The following is a 16,932-nucleotide window of genomic DNA, read 5'->3' as shown; positions in this document are numbered from 1 at the left end:
AAAAGACTGGGATCTTTCCCTGCATATTTTCGGACCACAATGCTTTGAAACTGGAACTCAATCACAAGAGGAAAGAACTCAAATACATGGAGGCTAAAGAGCATCCTATCAAAGAATGAATGCATCAACCAGGAAATTAAAGAAGAATTTAAATAATTCATGGAAACAAATGAAAATGAAAACACAATTGTTCAAAACCTTTGGGATGCAGCAAAGGTTGTCCTAAGAGGGAATGATAAAGCAATAGAAGCCCTTCTCAAGAAACAAAAAAGGTCTCAAATACACAACCTAACCTTAACTCCTAAAGGAGCTGGAGAAAGAATAGCAAATAAGCCTAAACCCAGCAGAAGATGAGAAATAATAAAGATTAGAGCAGAAATCAATGAAATAGAAACCAAAAGAAGAGAACAGATCAACAAAATTAGACGTGATTCTTTGAAAGAATTAATAAGATTGATAAACCCCTGGCCAGACTTATCAAAAAGAGAAAGGACACAAATAAATAAAATCATGAATGAAAGAGGAGAGATCACAACAAACACTGAAGAAATACAAAGAATTATAAGAACATATTATAAGCAACTATATGCCAACAAATTAGGCAATCTAGAAGAAATGGATGCACTCCTAGAGATGCATAAACTACTAAAACTGAAACAGGAAGAAATAGAAAACCTGAACAGACCCATAACAGGCAAGGAAATTGAAGCAGTAATCAAAAATCTCCCAACAAACAAGAGCCCAGGGCTGGATGGCTTCCCAGGGAAATTCTACCAAACATTTAAAGAAGAATTAATATCTATTCTTCTGAAGTGGTTTCAAAAGGTAGAAATGGAAGGAAAACTTCCAAGTTCTTTCTATGAGGCCAGCATTACCTTGATCCCAAAACCAGGCAAAGACCCCACCAAAAAGGAGAATTACAGGCCAATATCCCTGATGAACATGGATGCAAAAATTCTCACCAAAATACTAGCCAGTAGGATCCAACAGTACGTTAAAAGGATTATTCACCATGACCAAGTGGGATTTATTCCTGGGCTGCAAGGGTGGTTCAACATCTGCAAATCAATCAATGTGATACACTACATAAATAAAAGAAAGGACGAGAACCATATGATCCTCTCAATAGATGCAGAAAAAGCATGTGGCAAAGTACAGCATCCTTTCTTGATCAAAACTCTTCACAGTGTAGGGATACAGGGAACATACCTCAATATCATGAGGCCATATAAGAAAAGCCCACAGTGAATATCATTCTCAATGAGGAAAAATTGAGAGCATTTCCCCTAAGGTCAGGAACACGGCAGGGATATCCACTATCACCACTGCTGTTCAACATAGTACTAGAAGTCCTAGCCTCAGCAATCAGACAACAAAAAGAAATAAAAGGCATCTGAATCAGCAAAGAAATCAAACTCTCACTCTTTGCAGATGACATGATACTCTATGTGGAAAACCCAAAAGACTCCACCCCAAAACAGCTAGAACTCATACAGGAATTCAGCAAAGTGGCGGGATATAAAAATCAATGCAAAGAAATCAGTTGTATTTCTATACATTAACAATGAGACAGAAGAAAGAGAAATTAAGGAGTCGATCCCATTTACAATTGCCCCCCAAACCGTAAGATACCTAAGAATAAACCTAACTAAAGAGGCAAAGGATCTGTACTCAGAAAACTATCGAACACTCATGAAAGAAACTGAGGAAGACACAAAGAATAGAAAAACGTCCCATGCTCACGGATTAGAAGAACAAATAGTGTTAAAAGGTCTATGCTACCTAGAGGAATCTACACATTCAGTGCAATCTCTATCAAAATACCATCAACTTTTTTTCACAGAGCAGGAACAAATAATCCTAAAATTTGTTGGAACAAGAAGAGACCCCGAACAGCCAAAGGAAAGTTGAAAAAGAAAACCAAAGCTGGTGGCATCACAATTCTGGATGTCAAGTTCTATTACAAAGCTGTAATCATCAAGACAGTATAGTACTAGCACAAAAGACACAAAGATCAATGGAACAGAATAGAGAGCCCAGAAATGGACCCTCAACTCTATGGTCAACTAATCTTCGACAAAGCAGGAAAGAATGTCCAATGGAAAAAAAGACAGTCTCTTCAACAAATGGTGTTGGGAAAATTGGACAGCCACATGCAGAAGAATGAAACTGGACCATTTCCTAACACCACACACAAAAATAGACTCAAAATGGATGAAAGACCTAATGTGAGATAGGAACCCATCAAAATCCTAGAGGAGAACACAGGCAGCAGCCTCTTCGACCTCAACTGCAGCAACTTCTTGCTTGACATGTCTCCAAAGGCAAGGGAAACAAAGGCAAAAATGAACTATTAGGGCTTCATCAAGATAAAAAGATTTTGCACAGCAAAGGAAACAGTCAACAAATCCAAAAGACAACCGACAGAATGGGAGAAGATATTTGCAAATGACATCAGATAAAGGGCTAGTATCCAAAATCTATAAAGAACTTATCAAACTCAATACCCAAAGAACAAATAATCCAATCAAGAAATGGGCAGAAGACATGAACAGACATTTCTGCAAGGAAGACATCCAAATGGCCAACAGACACATGAAAAAGGGCTCAACATCACTCGGCATCAGGGAAATACAAATCAAAACCACAATGAGATACCACCTCACACCAGTCAGAATGGCTAAAATTCACAAGTCAGGAAACGACAGATGTTGGTGAGGATGTGGAGAAAGGGGAACCCTCTTACACTGTTGGCGGAAATGTAAGCTGGTGTAGCCACTCTAGAAAACAGTATGGAGGTTCCTCAAAAAGTTGAAAATAGAGCTACCCTACGACCCAGCAATTGCACTACTGGGTATTTACCCCAAAGATACAAATGTAGTGATCCGAAGGGCACGTGCACCCCAATATTTATAGCAGCAATGTACACAACAGCCAAAGTAGGGAAAGAGCCCAGATGTCCATCGACAGATGAATGGATAAAGAAGAGGTGGTATATATATAATAAATATAAATATTTATTACATATATAATAAAATGGAATATTATGCAGCCATCAAAAAATTGAAATCTTGCCATTTACAACAACATGGATGGAACCAGAGGATATTATGCTAAGTGAAATAAGTCAATCAGAGAAAGACAATTATCATATGATCTAACTGTTATGTGGAATTTAAGAAACAAAACAGAGGATCATAGAGGAAGAGAGGAAAAAAATAAAACAAGATGAAACCAGAGAGGGAGACAAACCATAAGAGACTCTTAATCATAGGCAGCAAACTGAGGGTTGCTAGAGGGGAGGGAAAAGGGGGATGGGGTAACTGGGTGACAGACATTAAGGAAGGCACATGATGTAATGAGCACTAGGTATTATATAAGACTAATGAATCACTGACCTCTACCTCTGAAACCAATACATTATATATTACTGAATTTAAATTAAGAAAATTTAAAAATAAAGAAATTAATTTGTCATTATTTACAGGCACCGTTATTGTGTATGTAGAAAATCCAAAAGATTCTACAAAAAACTATTAAAACCAATAAGTGAATTTAAAAAAATTAATCTTTGGCAAAGCAGGAAAGAATATCCAGTGGGAAAAAGTCTCTTCAACAAATGGTGTTGGGAAAACTAGACAGCAACTATTAAAAAAAAAAAAAAAAAAACTGGACCAATTTCTTATACTATACACAAAAATAAATTCAAAATGGATTAAAGACCTAAAATGTGAGACCTGAAACCATAAAAATCCTAGAAGTGAACATAAGCAGTAACTTCTCTGACATCAGCCATAGCAACTTTTTTCTAGATATGTCTCCTGAGGCAAGGAAAACAAAAGCAAAAATAAACTACTGGGACTACATCAAAATAAAAAGCTTCTGCACAGTGAAGGAAACAATCAACAAAGCTAAAAGGCAACCTATGGAACGGGAGAAGGTATTTGCAAATGACATATCCAATAAAGGGTTAGTATCCAAAAATATAAAGAACTTATAAACTCAACACCCAAAAAACAAATAATCCAATTAAAAAATAGCAGAAGACATGAACAGATATTTCTCTGAAGAAGACATACAGATGGCCAATAGACATATGAGAAGATGCTCACCATCACTTATTATTAGGGAAATACAAATCAAAACTACAATGAGATATACCTCACACCTGTCAGAATGGCTAACAACAACAACACAGGAAACAACAGGTTGGGGAGGATGTGGAGAAAAAGGAACCCTATTACACTGCTGGTGGGAATGCAAACTGGGGCAGCCACTCTGGAAAGCCATATGGAGGTTCCTCAAAAAGTTAAAAATAGAACTACCCTACAATCCAGCAATCACACTACTGGGTATTTACCCAAAGAATACAAAAACACTAATTCAAAGGGAGACATGCACCCCTATGTATATTGCAGCATTATTTACAATAGCCAAAGTATGGAAGCAGTCCAAGTGTCCATTGATTGATGAATGGATAAGAAGATATATAAATATACAATGGAATATTAGCCATAAAAAGAATGAAATCTTGCCATTTACAACAACATGGATGGAGCTAAGAATATAATGCTAAGCAAAGTAAGTTAGAAAAAGACAAATACCATATGATTTCATTCATATGTGGAATTTAAGAAACAAATGAACAAAGGGGAAAAAAAGAGACAAACCAAGAAACAGACTCTGAACTATAGAGAAAAAACTGATGAGTACCAGAGGAGAGGTGGGTGGGGGCATGGGTGAAATAAGTAATGTGGATTAAAGAGTGAACTTGTCATGATGACACCGGGTGATTAAAAAAATTTTAAGAATGTTGTAGGTTGTGCTGATCTGGCATAGTTTCATGATAATATTACTAAGTAAACAAAATAAAAACAAGGTACAAAAATGTGTACATGGCACATTACCATAAATGTAAAAAGATTAAGAGAGAAGCTAGCTTTGTATGTGCCAAACACGTCTCTGGAAGGATATTCCTAAAACAAAACAAAACAAAACAAAACAAAAAACTGGTACCAATGACTGTCTATGACAGGGCTGGAAGAAGACTGACTTTTCACTGAATACTTGTTTAAAATACCTTTTGTCTTTTATAGTATGTGCACATATTACTTATTAAAGAGAATAGAAATTTAATTGTAAATGGAGATAGATAAAGGTTCCCTGTGTTGTTTGTAAAGATTTGTAAGTATTTTTCAAATTTGATTATCATTTAAAAGACTTGGTTGAAAACCTTGGCCTTTTCTGGATAGATGTGGTGAGGGAAATTTTCCACAAGGTTTATTAGATATTTCATAAATACCCTATAGCTATCCACCTTAAATCAACATTTGCTTAATTATGTAATGATGATCTTAACTCCTCCTTTACAATTATATAGAAGTTATTTCTTCTCTGAGTTGTCTAATACTTCTAGAACAATGTTAAAAATACAATGGATATTGTCTTACTCATAATCTTATGCGATAGCTGTTTCATCAGTAAATAGGATGTGCAGGCGCGCCTCAGTGGCTCAATCATTAAGCGTCTGCCTTTGGCTCAGGTCATAATCCCAGGGTCCTGGGATCGAGCCTCACATCGGGCTCCCTGCTAAGTGGGGAGCCTCCTTCTCCCTCTCCCACTCCCCCTGCTTGTGTTCCCTCTCTCACTGTGTCTCTGTCAAATAAATAAAGTCTTAAGAAAAAAAAAAGTAATAGGATGTGCATTGCATGAGACACACACACACACACATATACACACCATATATTAAGGAGGTCTCCATCTATTCCTAATAAATTACTTTTTATTGAAATGGAAAAAGCATTCCTTGAGGATTTTACTACTTCATTTTACCAACTCAGTAACAATTAATCTTTTTAATATTTCTGTTATTCAAAGGTAAGCACTTGAGGACTACTGATGAGCGGCTCTGACTTCACTAGGAGATCTTCTATTTCTTTGATCCTTTGGTCTTGGCTTTAGATTGGGATTTTTTGAAAAAGAACCTGATTGATCTATGTGAGGCTGCTTTAGTGAAGCAGCTAAATCAGTTGACAGACACAGCAAGAAGAAGAATTAACATATGATTGAAGCCACACAGCAGCTCTTCACCAGGCACTGAATCACAGCATTTAACCGTCTGAAATATGGACTTTGAATCAACCTCACATCCCTCAGATGTAAAATTTAAAAAAATAAAATTTCACCACAGACAGTTGGCAGCATTACTTAAATATTTTGACTGAGCTCCTTTTTTTCAATTTGTTATAGAATAACTTTTGGAAACAAACTACACAAACTACACGATTATAAATATCATATAATTGGTAGGGTCTTGAAAACAGCTCCAAAGATTCCATTGATGGCTTTTGCTGTAAATTTCAGGAAAACAAATTTGGAGCTTTCTTTTTTTTTTTTTTTTTTTAAGATTTATTTATTTATTTATTTGAGAGAGAGAATGAGAGAGAGAGAGAGAGCATGAGAGGGGGAGGGTCAGAGGGAGAAGCAGACTCCCTGCTGAGCAGGGAGCCCGATGCGGGACTCGATCCTGGGACTCCAGGATCATGACCTGAGCCGAAGGCAGTCGCTTAACCAACTGAGCCACCCAGGCGCCCAATTTGGAGCTTTCGTATTTGAAATTCTTTTCTGTTATGACTTCTAAAGCAAAAGGGCTAGACATTGGCTTAAATATGTAAAAATAATGTGCATGTAAAATCTCTACGTTAAATAGACTATATATATAACATTTAGCTTACTGCTTTGTGTTTCTTGGTCATACTGGTTCAAGTTCAAACTGATTGTTAATGATAAAAGATTCAAAATATTCTAAGCACAATTATAAATATATCACCTATGGATTTTGATTGCACTCAATGCTGCAATACAATTAATCTAGGAAAAAAATCACCTCAAAATCGCTGAAACAGGAGAATCTTTTTTCTTCAAACAATTCTTTAGGATATGAACCAAAATTAGAGTTTATGACTAGCATTCACATGCATAAATTTCATTTAATCCTTAAAATCACTGTGGGGTGCCTATCATACTCTGTATTCAGATGATGGATTTGAGAAAGCTGCCCAACCGAAACCACTGAGTGGTGGAAGAGGGACTGAAACCCACATCTGAATCTCAATCTTTTACTCTTCCCATGAGATCCTGCTGTCTTCCATGGACCTTACTAAGCTTGTATCCGACTGTTAGTGTCTGAATGGATACACAAATGAAATGATTTCTATGACTAGTTCTGTGGGCAGTGAGTATGCTGATGAATCCTGGGTTGTTGTCATTGCCTTAGAGAGACTCAAGAAAGGCAAACACCAATACCCAACAATTTGAAACTATTAAAATATACATTTAAACTTCTAATTTTAAAACTATTTTAGATTTACAGAAAAGTTGCACAAGTTACCATAAACCCTTCACTTAGCTTCCCCTAATTTTAAAATCTTACACAACCATGGTATAAGGACAGGAAATCAACACTGGTAGAATACTATTAACTAAACTGCAGACTTCATTCAAATTTCACTAGTTTTTCTACTACTGTTCTTTTTCTTTTCTAGGATCCAATCCAAGATCTCGCATCACATTTGGTTATGTCTCTTTAGTCCTCGCCACTCTGTGACAAAGAACTGTGACTTTTAAATTAAAATTAATCAAAGTTTATTTTATTCTGAAAATGTCATGGCATTTCTGGAAACAGCACTGAATATTGAAAACCTACCTTGGAAATTGCTGGGTGTATGCAATAACCAAGAAAACATCCTGAAATAAAGAGCCAGAGTGGCCCTAAAGACAGAAAAAGAGCCATTCTTTAAATAAAGGGGAATGTTGGTTGTCACAATCTGGAGAAGTCACTTGTATTTAAGACATCTGTCCACAGAAAATATATCAACAATCAGTTATAACTCCCTGGAAAAACACAGAGTACCAGACAGAAATCAATACCACTCTGTTTAATGGAGCAGTCATGAAAGATTAATTTGTTTTAAAATTAAAGGAGTTTGTTCAGTCTATAGGTAAGGTAACTTAATAATTACATTCAAGTATACAAAAGGTTATTAAAAGGCACTACACTTCCTTTATATATGGACCCCCTTTTGTAAATTGTAGCATAAAAGTAGCTGACCTGTGGTTGACTCTAATTCAAAACCTGAACCATAAGGAAAGTGCACAGTCTCTAGACCCTATCTAGTTACTTTGGGAGAAGTGGCAAGAAGGTCCTTTATAAACCTTTATAGGTTACCTCCTATTCTTGAGAGTTCTGGGTTGAGCACATTAATTCCAGATATTTATTGGTGAATTCTCAACTACCAGAAAAGGTAATGGTTTTTCAGAATTCTTACATGAGCTAAGAATCCCTGAAGAAGAAAGATTATGAGGCATAAATTATATGTACTAAAACCTAAACAAGGAAGTTAAATAAGCCACAAGTACTTCTAGAGTGGTAAAACAAGAACTAGCTAACAAAACAAAAAGATTCTTTTGATTGAAGATTCTGTTATTGTACAGCCTTAAAAATGAGAGAAAACAATATATTTGTGGTTTAGAAATTCATCAGTCAGGAAATGAGGGTAAATCAGAGGGCTCCACCACAGTAAGTGAGCTCTATGGAAGATGCCACAGCAGAGGCTTTAAGTGCAGACTCAACCTTAGCCACTCCCCTCACTAGGACTGCAGGCAAGTCTCAATTTCCTCATGTGGTAAGTTACATCTGTCTCCAGAGGGTGTATCTGGTATACATTGGGTATTCATCAACATTATCAAGGTCTTTTGTGGTACCTTGGTGCGAGGTTAGCATTGAGTTGGTGTCTGAATTTTCTTGAGTCAGGGATAATTTGAACCTAGGCCTCATTTTCCTGGGCCACTCTGTTCCAATCCAAATCTTCGAGCCTGGGCCATGAGTGGACTGCTTTTTGAAGTGACTTGGAATAGGGAATTCTGGGAAACAGGAATTAGTTTAGCTATATTTCTTCAACAACAGATGGCTAATCTGTGTAAATCAAAAGCTTATCAGTTTTTAGATCTTAATTTTGTAGGAGAATTCTACAGCCATAAAACAGCATCTAAGATGCTCACAACTAACTCAGCAAACCTCAAATAGTTATGAAACCAGCAAAGTATTCAGACTGCTTGGTACTTTGACACTGGTGATAATTACCTTAAGTTTCTAGATAGTGTAGTCCTATGCATGGCCTCAAAGTCTCTCCTTTGTTTGCTGGGATCACTTTGTTCTTTTAAGAAAGATATGGGAAGACTTCATCCTTAAGATGATTTCAGGCAGACTATGGAACAGCTGAGATAATGACACAGATGAAAGATGTTATTTCAATATTCTGGGGGTGAGTCTGTTTCTGCTGATTTTGTATTTTCAAAAATTCTGAAAAGGTCACAATCATTACAGAACAGTGAATAATTCTCTCTAAATGGGTTTTTAAGAGTCAAGACTTGCAGTATCATTAGCCCTGGAAGTTCTTTCCTATATAAAAACATTTTATAAGACCATTACTAATCTTCATCATGTGAACACTATTATTTTGATTTTGTAGATGGATATAGTAAAGACTATTTACAAGTGTGTAATTTTTCCCCCCTTCAAGATCAGGAATAAGAGATGGGTGGCTCAGGTCAGATGAAGCCTTACAGGGCATATGTTCCCAGTAAAGTCACTGTACGTCTAGGGTTGGGCCTATTCTCTGTTTGATCAGTTTTCTCGGGGGCTACTGGGCTCAGTGAGAAAAATTCTACTAACTAAACTCCTAAGAGGCTAGCTCATAAATCATAATATCAACTCATGAATTCAAACCAGGAAATATATCTAGCAGCTCTCTGTTGGAAGATCCAGTGCATTAACCCAGTTACAGAAAAGATAATCACATATTCTTGAGATGTTCCCATTGCATTGTCAGCTCTTCACCTGTAAAATGGTATTTCCATTTTAAGAACCAGTATCACCTAGAGAAATATAAAATGCTCCTTCTTTGGTGGAAAAGATATAGTGACAAATGCTCCTTAGTTTTCCCTTTTATCATTAACCAGATTGTAGTAGATTCCCCACTTCCTAATATCTTTCCTCCCTTTCTTCCACTGTAGGTAGAATTTTTAGTGGGGTGCTTGGCTGTATTTCCCAGCTTTCCTTGTAGCTACACATGGCCACATGTCTCATGGATTCACATGGGAATATCTGGAAATCATGCTTAACAGGGCACTGAAGATACCTTCTACTTTCTGCTTCATCCCTTTCTCCATCCTGCCTCCTATAATGTGGATAATCTTGCTCAATAAGAATATGGTTTACACCCAAGAGGGAGGGTAGAGTGCCAAAAAGGAAAAAGGGACAATTGGTAAGAGGTCCCCGATGCCATGAAGTTCCATACCAGACTTATGCCAACTTGGACATGAGGGAGAAATAAAACTTAATGTTGTTTTAAGCCACTTGTTGTTTTGGGTTTTCTGCCACTCATAGCCGAACCCATTTATCTAATATAAAGGTGTTCTAGGTAAGTATTATTTTCAATTATTTTGCATTAACAGACCATTTGGAATAACAGACCATGGCTTCTAATTCTAGTAGAGAAAAATATAATTTTTGCTAAGACATATCATTAGCCTTCTGTCATGACAACACATTAGGTAACTAATTAGAACACAGGAAATCTGACATTACAATGCTAACTTCTTGATGTAATGTAGGAAGTAGTCTAGGACCATCAGTAATATATTTACCAATTACCTTCACAGAACCACAGAGTTAAAGACCATCAGCATTAATTATCATAGTCCAATTGCTCCACTCTATAGAGGAAGAACCTGAGACACAGAGAAGTTGGGTTTTTCAAAGTCAAAAGGCTGCCCCCCAACCCCGCCTTTTTAACTACATCACAAATTTGGGGGGAATATGCTTTGAAGATTTTATTTCTGTGCATCCTGTTTCCAACATTTATACTAATATATATAATCATTGGTTATCCCCAAATAAAATACCTAAGCTTTAGCTCATCAAGCTCACATAAAAATAAAAAAAGGAGTATGTAACCACAAACATTAGCCTGTAACATATAGCATGTCACCACAGACATATCATAACGTCTGAGTTATGCAGAATATTCAGCAGGAAAGTTAGAAGAGGAAAATAACAAATAAAAAGGACAGTGGTGAAATAGTTTTAGTTACATTAGTCCCATACAGTTACATTTTATTATCCATACTGAATGATGTACCAATAATTATGACATTGTCCATATACACAAATGGAGCTAAAAAGAATGCTGAGACATGCATCTTCTCCACATTCAGTGTTAGAATACTATTCTTTGGTTTGAAGCTACAGTAACTATTTATAGGGCTTTTCTCATCATTTGTGACTGACAACCAGTCCTGGGATACCAGTTAACTTTATTAAAAAAAAAAAATCATTTCATCTCTTCTTCCCACAGGATAGGTCAGTGTGCCTCTAGGAACCTTAATATCTCTTTTTGTTATAAAAGAGAACATTGACCTTGAAAATGTCATCCTAGGTAAAAGGAAGCCAATCACAAAGGACCACATATTGTCTGATTCTTTTTATATGAAAGCCCAGAATAGGCAAATCTAGAGAGACAGAGTAGATTAGTGATTGCTTAGGGTGGAGAATGGGGGCGGGGGGGCAGTGGCAGGATTGAGGAGTGATGGCTAGGATCCAGGGTTTCTTTTTGGGATAATAATAATGAAAATATTCTAAAAGTGATAATGTGGTAATGGATGCCTAACTTTGAATATACCAAAAGCCACTGCATTACACATTGAATATATGGGCTATAAATGTCTCAAAAAAGCTGTTTAAAAAAGGGGTCGGGGGTGGAAAGCGGACTTAAGACAACCATCAGAAATGATGTATCCAGAATCTCCTAAGAAGTTAAGAAAGTATGTAGAGCAGTTAACTAGTAACAATTTTTTTAATATATTGTCCGGCCACCACTGGAATGGAACCTCTAACTAGCCACAGCTCAGTAGCCAGGCTACAATGCAGCATAACTGGTTCAATCCATATGAAAAGGAGAGAACTGAGATGTAGCAAAGATTGTTCTTGTGTTCACTCTTTCCATGTCCCATCCCTTGACTAACAACAAAAATCATTAGGAGAGCACTTTATTAAAGAAGATACACTATACTCACAATATCTCTGAAGTAATTCAATTATAAATTCAATAACTCTGAAGCATTCCATTATAATTACCTCCATCTGAGGCTAAGAGAGGTAGTGATTCACCAAAGCCACAGAGTTAAATAGTAGGGCCAGAACTTAAATCCCACATGCCTTTTTTGCCTTTATGAAAATAAACTTGTAACTGTGCAAAAAATATACGCTTAGGTTCTTAAGAGTTGGAAAGTTAGTCTGAATAAAATCTAAATGCAGGTTCCACTGATTTTACTGCATTTGTGGTTAGTTATCTTAGCCTACAGAAAGTACTGAAATTCCTTATGAGGAGCCAGTTTTCATTCGCTTTATAGGAACTTTTAAGTCAGATCAAATTTTTTTTTTTTTTAAAGATTTTATTTATTTGACAGAGAGAGACACAGAGAGAGAGGGAACACAAGCAGGGGGAGTGGGAGAGGGAGAAGCAGGCTTCTCGCTGAGCAGGGAGCCCAATGCGGGGCTCGATCCCAGGACCCTGGGATTGTGACCTGAGCCAAAGGCAGACGCTTAACGACTGAGCCACCCAGGCGCCCCTAAGTCAGATCAAATTTAAAATGTCAGAAAAAGAATATTAGAATTACAAACTCAGATCTAATAAATTCAGAACTGAACTATACCTTAACTTCACTAAATGTACTGGAGTTATTCAACAAGAGTTTCTTACCACAAGATGTGAGATTTCTATAAATTCAGACTGAACAATACCTGGTACTTAAAAGATACTCAATAAGCATTTATTGACCTGAATAAAGGTAAGATGGTAAATCCAAGCAGCATACTGGATGAAATAATTGAAATATTCCTAAAAAGACAAAAGCCATCCTTGTGTCTGGCAGAAGATAGAAAGGCGAATGTATAAGCTTTGTGGCCTCCAAAGAACAGAGTTTCAACCCCACTAATCCCAGTGCTCCACCACTTTCCAGCCTACATAGCACTTAACAAACAAGGGAATAGGACAAAGGCTGCATGGTGGGGTCCAGGCCCAGGGGCTTCTGGTTGCATTAAATGAGGGTGAGGAGGCAATCATTGTAACACAATTTCCTAGAGGGCTCTTAAAAAAAAAAGTACTATCTTAATCCAAATAGTGAAATCAACTGTACTACTTAGCAAGTACAACAACTTAAAGAGAGTTGGTGTTCCACAAGCATCTATCTGTTCTACAGGTAGGAAAATGTAATGGATTTTTCTTGTTTTTGTTTTTTTGGGGTTTTTTTGGTGCTGAAACCTGGGGAAAATGTAATTTTCAATACTAAAACTATTTTAGAGACGTGATGAAGAGTAATTAGCTTTGATGATTAGCTCAACTAAAAATAAGTATACTGATCTTATCTATGGTCTTTTGAGGTATTCCTTTATAATAGCATTCTCTATCTTTCAGAAAAGACTCACAGTATTATCATTTAAAAATAAATCACATAATCATAGCAAGAATTTGCCTATGAGAAATCATACTAGCACATACTTTTAATGGCCTTCTCAAATAACATTAGAGGCTCTCTAGAGATGATCACTAAGCTAAGAACACTGGCCTATTTTCATTTTTTAAAAAGATTTTATTTATTTATTTGAGAGATCGAGCGAGAGCGCATAAAAGGGATTCAGAATTCTGAAAGTGTGTGGGGGGGAGCTGCAGAGGAAGAGGGAAAAGCAGACTCCCTGCTGACCCCGGAGCCCTAAGCAGGGTTCCACGTGGGGCTCGATGGCCAGGCTGGATCCCAGGACCCTGAGATCATCACCTGAGCTGAAGTCAGACACTTAACCAATTGAGCCACCCAGGCATCCCTTTAATTTTTATTCGATATCAAGGTTACTTTCCCCACAAATTCAGAAGCTGAATGAAAACAATCTGGTTTAAGGTAAAATGCAGCAGGACAAACAAGTAAGGCTTTTTTCAGCATGACTTTATTCAGTAGTTTTACTATAAAGAACATGAAGACATGAAGTTAAACAAGAGTATTATGAGAAATGGTGATCAAATGACTCCCATAAAGTACAATTTAAATAAAAAGAATGATATTCAATGAAGAATTCCCCCTATCTTTAAAGATATTTAAACATTAATTCTATGATATACAACTTTGATTTCTTTAGTCTACACCCAGTTTCATGAAAACACTGACAATATTTCAGGGACACATACACAAAATGCTCAGCCTAAGAAGAATGAATGGATCAGACATTCAGGGGCTGGCCAAATTGACTCTAGAAATCCCCTGATTTTTTAATCCTAATCTAATACTCCTTCCTCTCCACTGCTTGATTCTAGTCTATAACAGGCGTTCACACACACTTTTAACTTTCAGAGCAACTGGAGTCCACATTATCAATTATAAAAGAAAAGCACTCATTCACATTTTGCTATAGTACTCTGAATTTCATTGTAAAATTAAAACAAAAGATTAACTCAGGGCGCCTGGGTGGCTCAGTCGTTAAGCATCTGCCTTCGGCTCAGGTCATGATCCCAGGGTCCTGGGATGGAGTCCCACATCGGGCTCCCTGCTCGGCGGAAAGCCTGTTTCTCCCTCTCCCACTCCCCCTGCTTGTGTTCCTGCTCTCGCTGTCTCTCTCTCTCTGTCAAATAAATAAATAAAATCTTTAAAAACAAAAAACAAAAAAACAAAAGATTAACTCAATTATTATTTTTTTTTTAAGATTTTATTTATTTATTTAACACAGAGAGAGACACAGCGAGAGAGGGAACGCAAGCAGGGGGAGTGGGAGAGGGAGAAGCAGGCTTCCCACTGAGCAGAGAGCCCGATGTAGCGCTTGATCCCAGGACCCTGGGATCATGACCCGAGCCGAAGGCAGACGCTTAACTGACTGAGCCACCCAGGCGCCCCTAACAATTCTTTTTATTCTGATTCAAACTCATTATCTTTTATCAAGAACACCATATTATAAAAGTACTTGACAGTCTCTCATACAAAGCATATTTCAGGGTAAACCCAGATAGCCCTACTTGATGAGGTAGTCTTCTTTACAGAATTCCTGTTAACAAATGTGGAAGAGAGAACAGAATAAGAAAATCACCATTCTACCACAATGGATGAAATATCTAATACTGACATGACCATCAGTGGGGTCTTTCAGCATTACTACAAGTGGGGTTGCCAAATACAGCAGGCCTCTGGTGATGTAATATTAGTGACCTCCTAAACATTCTTGCCAAAACACTGAGGTCTGATTTTAGTCAAGCCTCTAGAGGTCACTTCCGTTTGTAGGAAATACAGGGAAGAGATCAACAAACTGACACCATGATAAAACAGACAAATCCCAAATGTGAGAAATTCCACAGGACAAATGACCCAGTTCCTACAACTAGTCCATGACACACCAAAAAAGGTGAGGAGAGAGGGTGGGAAGAGGAACTGCCCTAGATCAAATTAGACATGAGAGACAAAATGATCAAATATGGTCCAGGGACTTTGAATCCTGGTGTGAACAAGATATCGCTAAAAAAGATATTCTTGAGACAATCAGGCAAACCTGAATTGGGTCTATCTATTAGATGACACCAGGGAGTAAATGTTAATTTTATGTGTGAGAATGGCATTTTGGTTCTATAATACAACATCTTTACTTTTTTTAGAGATGCATTTAGAAATATGTCAGGATACATATACTGAAATGCTGGAGATTTGCTTTAAAAAACTTCAGCAAATGAAAGTGAAAGAAAAAAGGATAAATGAAACAGATGTGGCAAAACCCTGATAATAGTTGAACATCTGAGTGATGGGCATATGGAGGTATATTGTACTATTTGTCTACTTTTGAGTGTATATACAATTTTGTATAATAAAAAAAATGAAAAAGAATAACCTCACTAGCAGAGAAGCCTGAACAACAGTACAGGTACACCTATTAAGTAATACTAATCTCAGGGAGAAAATAAATGGATCAATAAAAAAAAAAATCAATGGCAGTTGATTATTTAGAAATTGAGTTATATGGAAAAGCACTGATTTTCTCCTTATAGCATATGGTCAGTGCTATAAGACTGAATGTTTGTATCTCCCAACCCCCAATTCATATATTGAAACCTAATCCCCAATGTAATGGTATCTGGAGGTGATTACATTATGAGGATGAAGCCCTCATGAATGGGATTAGTGCCCTTATAAAAGAAGCCCAGATAGCTCCCCTGTCCTTATCCACCACATGATGACACAGCAAAAAGACACAATGAAAAGTACAATTTATGCGCTAGGACGTGGGTTCTCACTAGACACCGAATTTGCTGGTGCCTTGATCTTGAACTTTCCAGTATTCAAGATACTGTGAGAAATTTCTGTTGTTATTATAAGACACTGAGGCTAGGGTATTTTGTTATAGCAGACTGAATGGACAAAGACATTCAAACAGCTATGTAATATACTGTTTTATTCCTGAAGTAGGTTATTCCACTGAAAACCCACAGCAGAAAACAAGCAGTTTTACAGAATACATTAAAAAAAAAAACAAAACTTTTAAGAACGCAGCTGTTGGTTTCCTCTCCTCAGAACTGTGTCATGCTTTTATATAATTCTGGAGTTCTAAATGGTAGTGAATTGAAATAGAGAACATTGAGACACAGAAAACAAGTCACAGCTGCATTTTTGAACTGAATATTATGAATTTTTCTTTTTGTGTAATCATTTGATCAATTTCCTAAAAACCCTGGACCTACTTTACATCCCTCCTGAAATAGTATTTTAACTTTTAGTATGCAAAATTCATAACGTATTCCACAGAAGAGTGCTTACTAAGGCTCTTTGGAGTTCCATTTTCTTACCTTC

General features: G+C 36.9%; 1 protein-coding gene across 7 annotated transcripts in view; it reads right to left on the bottom strand.

Moving 5' to 3' along the window:
* Positions 1-16,932, bottom strand: part of RNF24 (ring finger protein 24) — a 91,391-nt gene that overhangs the window by 64,246 nt on the left and 10,213 nt on the right. Inside the window, exons 1-2 of one of the 7 annotated variants that reach the window (XM_078056995.1) lie at positions 9,143-9,266; positions 8,764-8,922 (exon numbers count right to left, since the gene is read on the bottom strand). The exons of 5 other annotated variants lie outside the window; for them this stretch is intronic. The gene's annotated coding sequence lies outside the window, so the exon portion shown is untranslated. Of the gene's footprint in view, positions 1-8,763; positions 8,923-9,142; positions 9,267-16,932 lie in introns of those variants that run through there. One more of the 7 variants, XM_078056992.1, reaches the window with a different exon arrangement.

The sequence above is a fragment of the Halichoerus grypus genome, chromosome 10 (genome assembly GCF_964656455.1).
Source record: "Halichoerus grypus chromosome 10, mHalGry1.hap1.1, whole genome shotgun sequence".
NCBI lineage: Eukaryota > Metazoa > Chordata > Mammalia > Carnivora > Phocidae > Halichoerus > Halichoerus grypus.
Note: the sequence above shows the minus strand (reverse complement) of the source record. Positions and strands in the feature narration are given on the sequence as shown.